Raw genomic sequence first — 19596 nt, forward strand, 5'->3', positions numbered from 1 at the left:
GTGATGACAGGGGTCACGGAGCATTGTGATGAAAAGGGTCATGGAGCACTGTGATTACAGGGATCATGGAGCATTGTGATGATAAGTGACATGGAGCATTGTGATGACAGGTGTCATAGAACATTATGATGACAAGTATCGTTTAGCATTTTGATGACAGGGGTCATGAGACATTGTGATGACAGGGGTCATGGAGCGTTGTGATTAAAGGGATCATGGATCAATGCGATGACAGTGATCGATGAGCAGTGTGATGATAGGGGCATGGAGCATTGTGGTGACAATGGTAATGGAGCACTGTGATGAAAGGCGTCATGGAGCATTTTGATCACAAGGGCCCTAGAGCATTGTGATGACAAGAGTTCTGGAGCATTGTCATGATAACGGCATGGAGCATTGTGATTACAGGGGCCATGGAACATTTTGATGAAAAGTGCATGGAGCATTGTGATGACAAGGGGCATGGAGCATTGTGATGAAAGCGGTACTGGAGCATTGCGATGAAAGGGGTCATGGATCAGTGACAATACAGGGATCCTGGAGCATTGTGATGAGAAGGGCCATGAAGCATTGTGATGACCGGGGTCATGGGGCATTGTGATGACAAGGGCCATGGAGCATTGTGATTAAATGGGTTATGGAGACTTTTGATGAAAGTGGTCATGGAGCATTGTGATGAAAGTGGCCATGGAGCATTGTGATGACAAGGGAATGGAACATTGTGATGACATGTGTCATGGAGCATTGTGATGAAATGGGTCATGGAGCATTGTGATGACAAAGGCATGGTGCATATTGATGACAAGTGGCATGGAGCATTGTGATGAAACGGATACTGGAGCATTGTGAGGAAAGGTGTCATGGATCATTGTGATGACAGGGGTTATGGAAAACTGTGATTACAAGCGACATGGGACATTGTGAAGACAGGGGTCATGGAGCATTGTGATGACAAGGGCATAGATCATTGGGATTACGGGGCCATGGAGTAATTTATGACAAGGGCATGGACCATTGTGACAAAAAGGGGCATGGAGCATTCTGATGAAAGTGTTACTGGAGCATTGTGATGAAAGGGGTCATGGATCATTGTGATGACAGGGATCCTGAAGCATTGTGATGACAAGGGTCATGGAGCATTGTGATGACAGGGGTCATGGAGAATTGTGATGACAAGGGCCATGGAACATTTTGAAGACAGGGGTCATGGAGCATTGTGATGACAAGGGCCATGGAGCATTGTGATTAAATGGGTTATGGAGCGTTGTGATGAAAGTGGTCATGGAGCATTGTGATGACATTGTCATGGAGCATTGGGATGACACGCGCATGGATCATTGTGTTTACAGGGACCATGGAGCTCTGTGATGACAAATGCATTGAACATTTTGATGACAAGGGGTGTGGAGCATTGTGATAAAAGGCGAACAGGAGCATTGTGAGGAAAGGTGTCATGGATCATTCTGATTACATCATCAAGGAGCATTGTGATGACAGCGTTTATGGAGTAGTGTGATGAAAAAGGACATGGAGAATTGTGATTACAGGGGTTATGGGGCATTGTGATGAGTGGCATCATGGATCATTGTGATAAAATAGGTCATGTAGCATTGTTATGACAAGTGAATGGAGCATTGTGATGATATGAGTTCTGGAGTATTTTGATGACAAGGCAAGGGAGAATTGGGATTACAGAGACCATGGAGCATTGTGATGAAAGGCGTACTGGAGCATTGAAATGAAAGGTGTCATGAGTCATTGTGATTACAGCGATCATGGAGCATTGTGATGACCAGGGTTATGGAACATTGTGATAACAGGGCTCATGGAGCATTGTGATCACAAGGACCATGTCGTATTGTGATGACAGGTGTCATGGGGCATTGTGATGTCACGGGCATGGAGCATTGTGATGAAAGTGGTCATGGAGCACTCTGATTACAGGGGTCATGGAGTATTGTGATGAAAAAAGCCATGGAGCATTGTGATGACAGGGGTCATGGAGTACTGTGATGAAAAAAGCCATGGAGCATTGTGATGACAGGTGTCATGGAGCATTGTGATAACAGGGCTCATGGGTCATTGCGATGACGGAGGTAAGGAACGTTGTGATGAATGGGGTCATGGAGCATTGTTTTGACAGGGCCATTAAGCATTGTGATTACAGGGGTCATGGGGCAATGTGATGACAAGGATTCTGGAGCATTGAGATGACAAGGGCATGGAACATTGGGATTACAGGTGTCATGGAATATTTTTATGACAGGGGTCATGGAGCATTTTGATGACAGGGGCGATGGAACATTGTGATGAAAGGGGTCATGGGGCATTGTGATGACTGGCGTCATGGAGCATTGTGATGAAACAGGTCATGTAGCATTGTGATGACAATTGAATGGAGCATTGTGATGACATGAGTTCTGGGTATTTTGATGGCAAGCAATGGAGAATTGTGATAACAGGGGCCATGGAGCATTGTGATGAAAGGCATACTGGAGCATTGTGATGAAAGGGGTCATGTAGCATTGTGATGAAATGGGACATGTGGCATTGTGATGGCAAGGTCCATGGAGCATTGTGATGAAAGTTGTCATGCAGCATTGCAATGAAAATCAGCAGTGAGAATTGTGATGACAGGGGGCACTGGGCATTGTGATGACAGGGGCTTGGAGCATTGTGATGAAAGCTGTCTTGGAGCATTGTTATGAAAAGCACCATGGAGTATTTTGATGACAAGGGGCATGGAGTATTGTGATGCAAGGCGTACTGGAGCATTGAAATGAAAGGTGTCATGAGTCATTGTGATTACAGCGATCATGGAGCATTGTGATGACCAGGGTTATGGAACATTGTGATAACAGGGCTCATGGAGCATTGTGATCACAAGGACCATGTAGTATTGTGATGACAGGTGTCATGGGGCATTGTGATGTCCTGGGCATGGAGCATTGTGATGAAAGGGGTCATGGAGCACTCTGATTACACAGGTCATGGAGTATTGTGATGAAAAAAGCCATGGAGCATTGTGATGACAGGTGTCATGGCACATTGTGATAACAGGGCTCATGGGTCATTGCGATGACGGAGGTAAGGAACGTTGTGATGACTGGGGTCATGGAGCATTGTTTTGACAGGGCCATTAAGCATTGTGATTACAGGGGTCATGGGGCAATGTGATGACAAGGATTCTGGAGCTTTAAGATGACAAGGGCTTGGAACATTGGGACTACAGGTGTCATGGAATATTGTTATGACAGGGGTCATGGAGCATTTTGATGACAGGGGCGATGGAACATTGTGATGAAAGGGGTCATGGGGCATTGTGATGACAGTTGTCATGGAGCATTGTGATGACATGAGTTCCGCAGCACCGTGATGACAAGGGCATGGAGCCCTGTGACTACAAAGACCATGGAGCCTTGTGATGTCAGGGTTCATGGAGCATTTTGAAAACAGGTATCATGCGGCATTGTGAAGACAGGGGCATGGAGCATTTTTATGTAAGTGATCATGGAGAATTGTGATGAACGTGATCATGTGGAATTGTAATGACAAAGGCCATGGATCATTGTGATGAAAGAAATCATGGAGCATTTTGATGAAAGATTTCATGGAGCATTGCAATGAAAAGCACCAGGGAGCATTGTGATAACAAGGCTCATGAAGCATTGTAATGAAAAAGGCCATGGAGCTTTGTGATGACAAGTGTCACTGGGCATTGTGATGAAAATGGTCATGGAGCACTGTGATTACAGGGGCCATGGAGCATTGTGATGACAAGTGACCTGGAGCATAGTAATGACAGGGGTCATAGAGCATTGTGATGACAAGTGCCATTTAGCATTTTGACGACATAGGTCATCGAGCAATGTGATGACAGGGGTAACGGTCATTGTGATGAAAAGGGTCATGGAGCTCTGTGATTACAGGGGTCATGGAGCATTGTGATGAAAAGTGCATGGACCATTGTGGTGACAAGGGGCATGGACCCTTGTGATGAAAGTGGTACTGGAGCATTGCGATGAAAGGGATCATGGACTATTGTGATTATAGGGATCATGGAGCATTGTGATGACAAGGGTCATGGAGCACTGTAATGACAGGTTCATGGGGCATTGTGATGACGGGGGTCATGGAGCATTGTGATGAGATGAGTCATGGAGAATTGTGATGACGAAGGCCATGGAGAATTGTGATGACAGTGGGCATTGGGCAATGTGATGAAAGTGGTCATGGAGCACTGTGATTACAGGTGCCATGGATCACTGTGACTATAGGGATCATGGATCATTTTGATGACAAGCGTGATGGAGCATTGAGATGACAGGCGTCATAGAGCATTGTGATGAAAAAGGCATGGAGCATTGTGATGACAGGTGTCATGGAGCATTGTAATGAAAGGGGCCATGGATCATTGCGATGACAGGGGTCAAGGAGCTTTGTGATGATAGGGGTATGGAGCAATTTGATGACAATTGTCATGGAGCATTGTGATGAAAAGCGCCATGGAGCGTTGTTACGAAAAGCACCATGGAGCATTGTGATGACAAGAGTCCTGGAGCATTGTGATGACACGAGCATGGAGAATGGTGATGAGAAGTGTTCTAGAGCATTATGATGACAAGCGCTTGGAGCATTGGGATGACAATGGGCATGGAGCATTGTGATTACAGGGACCATGGAGTTTTGTGATGACAAGGGCCATGGAGCATTGTGATCAAACTGGTTATGGAGCGTTGTGATGAATGTGGTCATGGAGCATTGTGATGAAAAGTGCCATGGAGCATTGTGATGACAAGAGTCCTGGAGCATTGTGATGACATTTTCATGGAGCATTGTGATGACACGGGTATTGTGAATTGTGATGACAAGAGTTCTGGAGCATTGTGATGACAAGGGCATAGACCATTGGGATTACAGGGGCCATGGAGTAATTTATGACAAGGGCATGGACCATTGTGACAACAAGGGGCATGGAGCATTCTGATGAAAGTGGTACTGGAGCATTGTGATGAAAGGGGTCATGGATCATTGTGATGAAAGGGATCATGAAGCATTGTGATGACAATGGCCATGGAACATTGTGATGACAGGGGTCATGGAGCATTGTGATGACAAGGGAATGGAGCATTTTAATGACATGACTTCTGGAGTGTTTGGATGATAAGGGCATGGAAAATTGTGATTACAGTGGCCATGGAGCTTTGTGATTACAACTGCATTGAGCACTGTGATGACAAGTGGCATGGAGCATTGTGAAGAAAGGCGTGCTCTAGCATTGTTGGGAAAGTTGTCATGCATCACTGTGATTACAGTGATCTTGGAGCATTGTGATGACAGAGTTCATGGAGCATTGTGATGAGAATGCCATGGAGCACTGTGATTACAGTGGTCAAGGGGCATTGTGATGACAAGGGCATGGTGCATTGTGATGAAAGGGGTACTGGAGCATTGTGAGGAAAGGTGTCGTGGATCATTTTGATGACAGGGGTCATGGAGATTGGTGATGACAAGGGCCATGGGGCATTGTGATGACAGGGGTCATGTGACATTGTGATGACAGTGGGCATGGAGCATTTGATGAACGGGTTCATGGAGCACTGTGATTACAGGCAATATGGAGAATTGTGATGAAAGTGGTCATGGAGAATTGTGATGAAAGGGGTCATGGGGCATTGTGACGACAATGGCCATGGAGCATTGTGATTAAATGGGTTATGGAGCATTGTGATGAAAGTGGTCATGGAGCATTGTGATGATAAGCGCCATGAACTGTTGTGATGACAAGAATCCTAGAGTATTTTGATGACATTGTCATGGAGCATTGGGATGACACGGGCATGGAGCATTGTGATTACAGGGACCATGGAGCATTGTGATGAAAAATGCATTGAACATTTTGATGACAAGTGGTGTGGAGCATTGTGATAAAAGGCGATCTGGAGCATTGTGAGGAAAGGTGTCATGGATCATTGTGATTACATCGTCATGGAGCATTGTGATGACAGCGTTCATGGTGTACTGTGATGACAAGGGCCATGGAGCATTGTGATTACAGGGGTTATGTGGCATTGTGATGAGTGGCGTCATGGAGAATTGTGATGAAACAGGTCATGTAGCATTGTGATGACAAGTGAATGGAGCATTGTGATGACATGAGTTCTGGAGTATTTTAATGACAAGGCAATGGAGAATTGTGATGACAACTGCATTGAGCATTGTGATGAAAGGCGTACTGGAGCATTGTGATGAAAGGGGTCATGTAGCATTGTGATGAAATGGGACATGTGGATTGTGATGGCAAGGTCCATGGAGCATTGTGATGAAAGTTGTCGTGCAGCATTGCAATGAAAATCAGCAGGGAGCATTGTGAGGACAGGGGGCACTGGGCATTGTGATGACAGGGGCTTGGAGCATTGTGATGAAAGCTGTCTTGGAGCATTGTTATGAAAAGCACCATGGAGTATTTTGATGACAAGGGGCATGGAGTATTGTGATGTAAGGCGTACTGGAGCATTGAAATGAAAGGTGTCATGAGTCATTGTGATTACAGCGATCATGGAGCATTGTGATGACCAGGGTTATGGAACATTGTGATAACAGGGCTCATGGAGCATTGTGATCACAAGGACCATGTAGTATTGTGATGACAGGTGTCATGGGGCATTGTGATGTCCTGGGCATGGAGCATTGTGATGAAAGGGGTCATGGAGCACTCTGATTACACAGGTCATGGAGTATTGTGATGAAAAAAGCCATGGAGCATTGTGATGACAGGTGTCATGGAGCATTGTGATAACAGGGCTCATGGGTCATTGCGATGACGGAGGTAAGGAACGTTGTGATGACTGGGGTCATGGAGCATTGTTTTGACAGGGCCATTAAGCATTGTGATTACAGGGGTCATGGGGCAATGTGATGACAAGGATTCTGGAGCATTGAGATGACAAGGGCATGGAACATTGGGATTACAGGTGTCATGGAATATTTTTATGACAGGGGTCATGGAGCATTTTGATGACAGGGGCGATGGAACATTGTGATGAAAGGGGTCATGGGGCATTGTGATGACAGTTGACATGGAGCATTGTGATGACATGAGTTCTGTAGCACCGTGAGGACAAGGGCATGGAGCCCTGTGACTACAAGGGCCATGGAGCCTTGTGATGACAGGGGTCATGGAGCATTTTGAAAACAGGTATCATGGGGCATTGTGAGGAAAGGGGCATGGAGCATTTTTATGTAAGTGATGATGGAGAATTGTGATGAACGTGATCATGTGGAATTGTAAAGACAAGGGCCATGGATCATTGTGATGAAAGAAATCATGGAGCATTTTGATGAAAGATTTCACGGAGCATTGCAATGAAAAGCACCAGGGATCATTGTGATAAAAAGGGTCATGGAGCATTGTGATGACAGGGGTCATGGAGCATTGTGATGAAAAAGGCCATGGAGCATTGTGATGACAAGTGACATTGGGCATTGTGATGAAAGTGATCATGGAGCACTGTGATTACAGGGGCCATGGAGCATTGTGATGACAAGGGACCTGGAGCATAGTTATGACAGGGGTCATAGAGCATTGTGATGACAAGTGCCATTTAGCATTTTGATGACATTGGTCATCGGGCAATGTGATGACCGTGGTCACGGAGCATTGTGATGAAAAGGGTCATGGAGCATTGTGATTACAGGGGTCATGGAGCATTGTGATGATAAGTGACATGGAGCATTGTGATGACAGGTGTCATAGAACATTATGATGACAAGTATCGTTTACCATTTTGATGACAGGGGTCATGAGACATCGTGATGACCGGGGTCATGGAGCGTTGTGATTAAAGGGATCATGGATCATTGCGATGACAGTGATCGATGAGCAGTGTGATGATAGGGGCATGGAGCATTGTGGTGACAATAGTAATGGAGCACTGTGATGAAAGGCGTCATGGAGCATTTTGATCACAAGTGCCCTAGAGCATTGTGATGACAAGAGTTCTGGAGCATTGTGATGACAAGGGGCATGGAGCATTGTGATGAAAGCCGTACTGGAGCATTGCAATGAAAGGGGTCATGGATCAGTGACAATACAGGTATCCTGGAGCATTGTGATGACAAGGGTCATGGAGCATTGTGATGAGAAGTGCCATGGAGCATTGTGATGAACGGGGTCATGGGGCATTGTGATGATATGTGTCATGGAGCATTGTGATGAAAGGGGTCATGGGGCATTGTAATGACAAGGGCCATGGAGCATTGTGATTAAATGGGGTATGGAGCCTTTTGATGAAAGTGGTCATGGAGCATTGTGATGAAAGTGGTCATGGAGCATTGTGATGACAAGGGAATGGAGCATTGTGATGAAAGGGGTCATGGAGCACGGTGATTACAGGGGCCATGGAGCATTTTGATAAAAAAGCCGTGGAGCACTGTGATGAAAGGCGTCATGGGTCATTGCAATGATAGGCGTGATGGAGTATGGTGATAATAGGCGCATGGAGCATTGTGATGAAAGGGGACGTGTGGAATTGTGACGACAAGGGTCATGGAGCATTGTGATGAAATAGGTCAAGGAGCATTGTGATGACAAGTGCATGGACCATTGTGGTGACAAGGGGCCTGGACCATTGTGATGAAAGTGGTACTGGAGCATTGGGATGAAAGGGATCATGGACTATTGTGATTATAGGGATCATGGAGCATTGTGATGACAAGGGTCATGGAGCACCGTGATGACAGGGTCATGGGGCATTGTGATGACAGGGGTCATGGAGCATTGTGATGAAACGGGTCATGGAGCACTGTGATTACAGGGGCCATGGAGCATTGTGATGACAAAGGCCATGGAACTTTGTGATGACAGGTGTCATGGAGCATTGTGATGAATGGGGTCATGGATCATTGCGATGACAAGTGCATGGACCATTGTGGTGACAAGGGGCATGGACCATTGTGATGAAAGTGGTACTGGAACATTGGGATGAAAGGAATCATGGTCCATTGTGATTATAGGGATCATGGAGCATTGTGATGAATGGGGTCATGGATCATTGTGATGACAGTGTTCATGGAGCATTGTGATGATAGGGCCATGGAGAATTGTGTTGACAATGGTCATGAAGCATTGTGATGAAACTGGTCATGGAGCATTGTGATTAAAGGGAATACGAGGCATTGTGATGAAAGTGTTACTGGATCATTTTGGGTAAACAGGCCATTGAGCATAGTGATTAAAAGGGCATGGAGCATTGTGATGAAAGGTGACATGTGGCATTGTGACAAGTGCCATGGAGCATTGTATTGAAAAAGGTCATGGAGCATTGTGATGAAAGTTGTCATGGAGCATTGCGATGAAAAGCACCAGGTAGCATTTGCTGACAAGGGCCATGGAGCATTGAGGTGACAATTGTAATGGATCAATATGATTACAGGGGCCTTGGAGCATCGTGATGAGAGGGGTCATGGAACATTGTGATGACAGGGGTCATGGAGCATTGTGATGACGAAGGCCATGGAGCATTGTGATGACAGGGGGCATTGGGCAATGTGATGAAAGTGGTCAAGGATTACAGTGATTACAGGTGCCATGGATCATTGTGACTACAGGGATCATGGATCATTTTGATGACAAGCGTCATGGAGCATTGAGAAGACAGGCGTCATAGAGCATTGTGATGAAAAAGGCATGGAGCATTGTGATGGCAGGTGTCATGGAGCATTGTGATGAAAGGGGTCATGGATCATTGCGATGACAGGGGTCAAGGAGCTTTGTGATGATAGGGGTATGGAGCAATTTGATGACAATTGTCATGGAGCATTGTGATGAAAAGCGTCATGGAGTGTTGTTACGAAAAGCACCATGGAGCATTGTGATGGCAAAATCCTGGAGCATTGTGATGACACGAGCATGGGGAATGGTGATGAGAAGAGTTCTGGAGCATTATGATGACAAGGGCTTGGAGCATTGGGATGACAACGGGCATGGAGCATTGTGATTACAGGGACCATGGAGCATTGTGGTGACAAGGGCCATGGAGCATTGTGATCAAATGGGTTATGGAACGTTGTGATGAATGTGGTTATGGAGCATTTTGATGAAAAGTGCCATGGAGCATTATGATGACAAGAGTCCTGGAGCATTGTGATGACATTTTCATGGCGCATTGTGATGACACGGGTATTGTGAATTGTGATGACAAGAGTTCTGGATCATTTTGATGACAAGGGCATAGATCATTGGGATTACAGGGGCCATGGAGTAATTTATGACAAGGGCATGGACCATTTTGACAAAAAGGGGCATGGAGCATTCTGATGAAAGTGGTACTGGAGCATTGTGATGAAAGTGGTCATGGATCATTGTGATGACAGGGATCATGAAGCATTGTGATGACAAGGGTCATGGAGCATTGTGATGACAGGGGATATGGAGAATTGTGATGAAAAAGGCCATGGAGCATTGTGATGACAAGTGACATTAGGCATTGTGATGAAAGTGATCATGGAGCACTGTGATTACAGGGGCCATGGAGCATTGTGATGACAAGGCACCTGGAGCATAGTAATGACAGGGGTCATAGAGCATTGTGATGACAACTGCCATTTAGCATTTTGATGACATTGGTCATCAAGGAATGTGATGACAGGGGTCACGGAGCATTGTGATGAAAAGGGTCATGGAGGACTGTGATTACAGGGGTCATGGAACATTGTGATGATAAGTGACATGGAGCATTGTGATGACAGGTGTCAGAGAACATTGTGATGACAAGTATCGTTTAGCATTTTGATGACAGGTGTCATGAGACATTGTGATGACAGGGGTCATGGAGCATTGTGATTAAAGGGATCATGGGTCATTGCGATGACAGTGATCGATGAGCAGTGTGATGATAGGGGCATGGAGCATTGTGGTGACAATGGTAATGGAGCACTGTGATGAAAGGCGTCATGGAGCATTTTGATCACAAGGGCCCTAGAGCATTGTGATGACAAGAGTTCTGGAGTTTTATCATGATAACGGCATGGAGTATTGTGATTACAGGGGCCATGGAGCATTTTGACGAAAAGTGCATGGAGCATTGTGATGAAAGGGGCCATGGATCATTGCGATGAAAGGGATCAAGGAGCTTTGTGATGATAGGGGTATGGAGCAATTTGATGACAATTGTCATGGAGCATTGTGATGAAAAGCGCCATGGAGTGTTGTTACGAAAAGCACCATGGAGCATTGTGATGACATGAGTCCTGGAGCATTGTGATGACACGAGAATGGAGAATGGTGATGAGAAGAGTTCTGGAGCGTTATGATGACAAGGGCTTGGAGCATTGGGATAACAACGGGCATGGAACATTGTGATTACAGGGACCATGGAGCATTGTGATGACAATGACCATGGAGAATTGTGATCAAATTGGTTATGGAATGTTGTGATGAATGTGGTCATGGAGCATTGTGATGAAAAGTGCCATGGAGCACTGTGATGACAAGAGTCCTGGAGCATTGTGATGACATTTTCATGGAGCATTGTGATGACACGGGTATTGTGAATTGTGATGACAAGTGTTCTGGAACATTGGGATTACAAGGGCATAGAGCATTGGGATTACAGGGGCCATGGAATAATTTATGACAAGGGCATGGACCATTGTGACAACAAGGGGCATGGAGCATTCTGATGAAAGTGGCACTGGAGCATTGTGATGAGAGGGGTCATGGATCCCTGTGATGACAGGGATCATGAAGCATTGTGATGAGAAGGGTCATGGAGCATTGTGATGACAAGGGTCATGGAGAATTGTGATGACAAGGGCCATGGAACATTCTGATGACAGGGGTCATGGAGCATTGTGATGACAAGGTAATGGAGCATTGTAATGACATGAGTTCTGGAGTATTTTGATGACAAGGGCATGGAGAATTGTGATTACAGTGGCCATGGAGCATTGTGATTACAACTGCATTGAATACTGCGATGACAAGTGGCATGGAGCATGGTGAAGAAAGGCGTGCTGGAGCATTGTTGGGAAAGTTGTCATGCCTCACTGTGATTACAGTGATCATGGAGCATTGTGATGACAGAGTTCATGGAGCACTGTGATGAGAATGCCATGGAGCATTGTGATTACAGGGGTCAAGGGGCATTGTGATGAGTGGGGTCATGGAGCATTTTGATGAAACGGGTCATGGAGCACTGTGATTACAGGGGCCATGGAGCATTGTGTTGACAAAGCCATGGAGCATTTGGATGACAGGTGTCATGGAGCATTGAGATGAAACGGGTCATGTATCATTGCGCTGACAGTGGTCATGGAGAATTGTGATGACAGGGGCCATGGAGCATTGTGATGACAAGGGCATGGTGCATTGTGATGACAGGGGTCATGTGACATTGTGATGACAGTGGGCATGGAGCATTGTGATGAACTGGTTCATGGAGCACTGTGATTACATGCAATATGGAGAATTGTGATGAAAGTGGTCATGGAGAATTGTGATGAAAGGGGTCATGGGGCATTTTGACGACAAGGGCCATGGAGCATTGTGATTAAATGTGTTATAGAGCATTGTGATGAAAGTGGTCATGGAGCATTGTGATGATAAGCACCATGAACCGTTGTGATGACAAGAGTCCTAGAGCATTTTGATGACATTGTCATGGAGCATTGTGATGACACGGGCATGGAGCATTGTGATTACAGGGAACATGGAGCATTGTTATGACAAATGCATTGAACATTTTGATGACAAGGGGTGTAGAGCATTGTGATAAAAGGCGAACTGGAGCATTGTGAGGAAAGGTGTCATGGATCATTGTGATTACATCATCATGGAGCATTGTGATGGCAGCGTTCATGATGTAGTGTGATGACAAGGGCCATGGACCATTGTGATTACAGGGGATATTGGGCATTGTGATGAGTGGCGTCATGGGGCATTGTGATGAAAAAGGTCATGTAGCATTGTGATGACAAGTGAATGGAGCATTGTGATGACGTGAGTTCTGGAGTATTTTGTTTACAAGGCAATGGAGAATTGTGATTACAGGGGCCATGGAGCATTGTGATGAAAGGCGTACAGGAACATTGTGATGAAAGGGGTCATGTAGCATTGTGATGAAATGGGACATGTGGCATTGTGATGGCAAGGTCCATGGAGCATTGTGATGAAAGTTGTCATGCAGCATTGCAATGAAAAATAGCAGGGAGCATTGTGATGCCAGGGGGCACTGGGAATTGTGATGACAGGGGCTTGGAGCATTGTGATGAAAGCTGTCTTGGAGCATTGTTATGAAACGCACCATGGAGTATTTTGATGACAAGGGGCATGGAGTATTGCGATGCAAGGCGTACTGGAGCATTGTAATGAAAGGTGTCATGGGTCATTGTGATTACAGCGATCATGGAGCATTGTGATGACCAGGGTTATGGAACATTGTGATAACAGGACTCATGGAGCATTGTGATCACAAGGACCATGTAGTATTGTGATGAGAGGTGTCATGGGGCATTGTGATGTCATGGGCATGGAGCATTGTGATGAAAGGGGTCATGGAACACTCTGATTACAGGGGTCATGGAATATTGTGATGAAAAAAGCCATGGAGCCTTTTGATGACAGGGGTCATGGAGCATTTTGATGACAAGGGAATGGAGCATTGTAATGACATGAGTTCTGGAGTATTTTGATGACAAGGGCATGGAGAATTGTGATTACAGTGGCCATGGAGCATTGTGATTACAACTGCATTTAGCACTGTGATGACAAGTGGCATGGAGCATTGTGAAGAAAGGCGTGCTGGATCATTGTTGGGAAAGTTGTCATGCATCACTGTCATTACAGTGATCATGGAGCATTATGATGACAGAGTTCATGGAGCATTGTGATGAGAATGCCATGGAGCATTGTGATTACAGGGGTCAAGGGGCATTGTGATGAGTGGGGTCATGGAGCATTTTGATGAAACGGGTCATGGAGCACTGTGATTACAGGGGCCATGGAGCATTGTGTTGACAAACCCATGGAGCATTTGGATGACAGGTGTCATGGAGCATTGAGATGAAACGGATCATGTATCATTGCGGTGACAGGGGTCATGGAGAATTGTGATGACAGGGGCCATGGAGCATTGTGATGACAAGGGCATGGTGCATTGTGATGAAAGGGGTACTGGAGAATTGTGAGGAAACGTGTCATGGATCATTTTGATGACAGGGGTCATGGAGATTGGTGATGACAAGGGCCATGGTGCATTTTGATGACAGGGGTCATGTGACATTGTGATGACAGTGGGCATGGAACATTGTGAGGAACGGGTTCATGGAGCACTGTGATTACAGGCAATATGGAGAATTGTGATGAAAGTGCTCATGAAGAATTGTGATGACAGGGGTCATGGGGCATTGTGATGACAAGGGCCATGGAGCATTGTGATTAAATGGGTTATGGAGCGTTGTGATGAAAGTGGTCATGGAGCATTGTGATGATAAGCGCCGTGAACCGTTGTGATGACAAGAGTCCTAGAGCATTTTGATGACATTGCCATGGAGCACTGGGATGACATGGGCATGGAGCTTTGTGATTACAGGGACCATGGAGCATTGTGATGACAAATGCATTGAACATTTTGATGACAAGGGGTGTGGAGCATTGTGATAAAAGGCGAACTAGAGCATTGTGAGGAAAGGTGTCAAGGATCATTGTGATTACACCGTCAGGGAGCATTGTGATGACAGCGTTCATGCAGTAGTGTGATGACAAGGGCCATGGAGCATTGTGATTACAGGGGTTATGGGGCATTGTGATGAGTGGCGTCATGGAGCATTGTGATGAAACAGGTCATGTAGCATTGTGATGACAAGTGCATGGAGCATTGTAATGACATGAGTTCTGGAGTATTTTGATGACAAGGCAATGGAGAATTGTGATTACAGGGGCCATGGAGCATTGTGAAGAAAGGCGTACTGGAGCATTGTGATGAAAGGGGTCATGTGGCATTGTGATGGCAAGGTCCATGGAGCATTGTGATGAAAGTTGCCATGCAGCATTGCAATGAAAATCAGCAGGGAGAATTGTGATGACAGGGGGCACTGGGCATTGTGATGAAAGGGGCTTGGAGCATTGTGATGAAAGCTTTCTTGGAGCATTGTTATGAAAAGCACCATGGAGTATTTTGATGACAAGGGGCATGGAGCATTGAGGTGACAATTGTAATGGATCAATATGATTAGAGGGGCCATGGAGCATCGTGATGAGAGGGGTCATGTTGCATTGTGATGACAGGTGTCATGCAGCATTGTGATGACGAAGGCCATGGAGCATTGTGATGACAGGGGGCATTGGGCAATGTGATGAAAGTGTTCATGGAGCACTGTGATTACAGGTGCCATGGATCATTGTGACTACAGGGATCATGGATCATTTTGATGAGAAGCATCATGGAGCATTGAGATGACAGGCATCATAGAGCATTGTGATGAAAAAGGCATGGAGAATTGTGATGAAAGGTTTCATGGAGCATTGTGATGAAATGGGTCATGGATCATTGCGATGACAGGGGGCAAGGAGCTTTGTGATGATAGGGGTATGGAGCAATTTGATGACAATTGTCATTGAGCATTGGTATGAAAAGCGCCATGGAGCGTTGTTACGAAAAGCACCATGGAGCATTGTGATGACAAGAGTCCTGGAGCATTGTGATGACACGGGTATTGTGAATTGTGATGACAAGTGTTCTGGAGCATTGTGATGACAAGGACATAGATCATTGGGATTACGGGGGCCATGGAGTAATTTATGACAACGGCACGGACCATTGTGACAAAAAGGGGCATGGAGCATTCTGATGAATGTGGTACTGGAGCATTCTGATGAAAGGGGTCATGGATCATTGTGATGACAGGGATCATGAAGCATTGTGATGAAAAGGGTCATGGAGCATTGTGATGACAGGGTTCATGGAGAATTGTGATGACAAGGGCGATGGAATATTGTGATGAAACGGGACATGTGGCATTGTGATGGCAAGGTCCATGGAGCATTGTGATGAAAATTGTCATGCACCATTGCAATGAAAATCAGCAGGGAGCATTGTGATGACAGGGGCACTGGGCATTGTGATGACAGGGGCTTGGAGCATTGTGATGAAAGCTGTCTTGGAGCATTGTTATGAAAAGCACCATGGAGGATTTTGATGACAAGGGGCATGGTGTATTGTGATGCAAGGCGTACTGAATCATTGTAATGAAAAAGGTCCTGGAGCATTGTGATGACAAGTGACATTGGGCATTGTGATGAAAGTGGTCATGGAGCACTGTGATTACAGGGGCCATGGAGCATTGTGATGAAAAGGGTCATGGAGCACTGTGATTACAGGGGTCATGGAGCATTGTGATGATAAGTGACATGGAGCATTGTGATGACAGGTGTCATAGAACATTGTGATGACAAGTATCGTTTAGCATTTTGATGACAGGGTTCATGAGACATTGTGATGAATGGGGTCATGGAGCGTTGTGATTAAAGGGATCATGGATCATTGCGATGACAGTGATCGATGAGCAGTGTGATGATAGGGGCATGGAGCATTGTGGTGACAATGGTAATGGAGCATAGTGATGAAAGGCGTCATGGAGCATTTTGATCACAAGGGCCCTAGAGCATTATGATGACAAGAGATCTGGAGCATTGTCATGATAACGGCATGGAGCATTGAGATTACAGGGGCCATGGAGCATTTTGATGAAAAGTGCATGGAGCATTGTGATGACAAGGGGCATGGAACATTGGGATTACAGGTGTCATGGAATATTGTTATGACAGGGGTCATGGAGCACTTTGATGACAGGGGCGATGGAACATTGTGATGAAATGGGTCATGGGGCATTGTGATGACATGAATTCTGCAGCACCGTGATGACAAGGGCATGGAGCCCTGTGACTTCAAGGGCCATGGAGCCTTGTGATGACAGGGGTCATGGAGCATTTTGAAAACAGGTATCATGGGGCATTGTGAGGACAGGGGCATGGAGCATTTTTATGTAAGTGATCATGGAGAATTGTGATGAACGTGATCATGTGGAATTATACTGACAAGGGCCATGGATCATTGGGATGAAAGAAATCATGGAGCATTTTGATGAAAGATTTCATGGAATATTGCAATGAAGAGCACCAGGGAGCATTGTGATAACAAGGGTCATGGAGCATTGTGATGACAGGTGTCATGGAGCATTGTGATGAAAAAGAACATGGAGCATTGTGATGACAAGTGTCACTGGGTATTGTGATGAAAGTGGTCATGGAGCACTGTGATTACAGGGGTCATGGAGCATTATGATGATAAGTGACATGGAGCATTGTGATGACAGGTGTCATAGAACATTGTGATGACAAGTATCGTTTAGCATTTTGATGACAGGGGTCATGAGACATTGTGATGACAGGGGTCATGAAGCGTTGTGATTAAAGGGATCATGGATCATTGCGATGACAGTGATCGATGAGCAGTGTGATGATAGGGGCATGGAGCATTGTGGTGACAATGGTAATGGAGCACTGTGATGAAAGGCGTCATGGAGCATTTTGATAACCAGGGCCCTAGAGCATTGTGATGACAAGAGTTCTGGAGCATTCTCATGATAACGGCATGGAGCATTGTGATTACAGGGGCCATGGAACATTTTGATGAAAAGTACATGGAGCATTGTGATGACAAGGGGCATGGAGCATTGTGATGAAAGCGGTACTGGAGCATTGTGATGAAAGCGGTTCTGGAGCATTGCGATGAAAGGGGTCATGGATCATTGACAATACAGGGATCCTGCAGCATTATGATGACAAGGGTCATGGAGCATTGTGATGAGAAGGGCCATGGAGCATTGTGATGACCGGGGTCATGGGGCATTGTGATGACAGGTGTCATGGAGCATTGTGATGAAAGGGTGCATGGGGCATTGTAATGACAAGGGCCATGGAGCATTGTGATTAAATGGGTTATGGAGACTTTTGATGAAAGTGGTCATGGAGCATTGTGATGACAAGGGAATGGAGCATTGTGATGAAAGTTGTCATGGAGCATTGTGATGACAAGGGAATGGAACATTGTGATGACATATTTCATGGAGCCTTGTGATGAAATGGGTTATGGAGCAATGTGATGACAAAGGCATGGTGCCTATTGATGACAAGTGGCATGGAGCGTTGTGATGAAGGGGTACTGGAGCATTGCTAGGAAAGGTGTCATGGATCATTTTGATGACAGGGGTCATGGAAAACTTTGATTACAAGCGACATGGGGCATTGTGATGACAAAGCCATGGAGCATTGTGATGAACGGGGTCATGGGGTATTGTGATGACAAGGACCATGAAGCATTGTGATTAAATGTGTTATAGAGCATTGTGATGAAAGTGGTTATGGAGCATTGTGATGAAAAGCGCCAAGGAGCATTGTGATGACAAGAGTCCTGAAGCATTTTGATGACATTGTCATGGAGATTTGGTTTGACACCAGCATGGAGAATTGTGATGAGAAGTGTTCTGGAGCATTGTGATGACAAGGGCAGGGAGCATTGAGATTACAGGGGCCATGGAGAATTGTGATGAAATTTGTCTTGGAGCATTGCAATGAAAAGCACCAAGAAGCATTGTGATGACAAGGGTCATGGAGCATCGTGATGAAAGGGGTCATGGAGCACTGTGATAACAGGGGCCATGGAGCATTGTGATGACAAAGGCCATGGAGCATTGTGATGACAGGTTTCATGGAGCATTGTGATGATAGGGCCATGGAGAATCGTGATGACAATGGTCATGAAGCATTGTGATGAAACTGGTCATGGTGCATTTTGATTAAAGGGAACACGAGGCATTGTGATGAAAGTGTTACTGGAGCACTTTGAGTAAACGGGCCATTGAGCATAGTGATTAAAAGGGCATGGAGCATTGTGATGAAAGGTGACATGTGGCATTGTGACAAGTGCCATGGAGCATTGTATTGAAAAAGGTCATGGAGCATTGTGATGAAAGTTGTCATGGAGCATTGCGATGAAAAGCACCAGGTAGCATTTGCTGACAAGGTCCATGGAGCATTGAGATGACAATTGTAATGGATCAATATGATTACAGGGGCCATGGAGCATCGTGATGAGAGGGGTCATGGAGCATTGTGATGACAGGGGTCATGGAGCATTGTGATGACGAAGGCGATGGAGCATTGGGATGACAGGGGGCATTGGGCAATGTGATGAAAGTGGTCATGGAGCACTGTGATTACAGGTGCCATGGATCATTGTGACTACAGGGATCATGGATCATTTTGATGAGAAGCATCATGGAGCATTGAGATGACAGGCATCATAGAGCATTGTGATGAAAAAGGCATGGAGCATTGTGGTGACGAGGGTCGGGGCATGGACCATTGTGATGGAAGTGGTACTGGAGCATTGGGAAAAAGGAATCATGTACCTTTGTGATTATAGGGATCATGGAGCATTGTGATGACAAGGGGCATGGAGCACTGTGATGACAGGGTCATGGGGCATTGTGATGACAGGGGTCATGGAGCATTGGGATGAAACGGGTCATGGAGCA

At 45.6% G+C, this 19596-nt stretch overlaps 1 long non-coding RNA gene across 1 annotated transcript in view; it reads left to right on the top strand.

Moving 5' to 3' along the window:
• Positions 1-14240: 14240 nt before the first annotated feature.
• Positions 14241-19596, top strand: part of LOC309667435 — a 71387-nt gene continuing 66031 nt past the window's right edge. The window contains exon 1 of the long non-coding RNA XR_014267774.1: positions 14241-14270. This is a non-coding gene — a long non-coding RNA (uncharacterized lncRNA). The remainder of the gene's footprint in view (positions 14271-19596) is intronic.

This window comes from Balaenoptera physalus (genome assembly GCF_965194825.1).
Source record: "Balaenoptera physalus genome assembly, chromosome: 9".
Taxonomy (NCBI): Eukaryota; Metazoa; Chordata; class Mammalia; order Artiodactyla; family Balaenopteridae; genus Balaenoptera; species Balaenoptera physalus.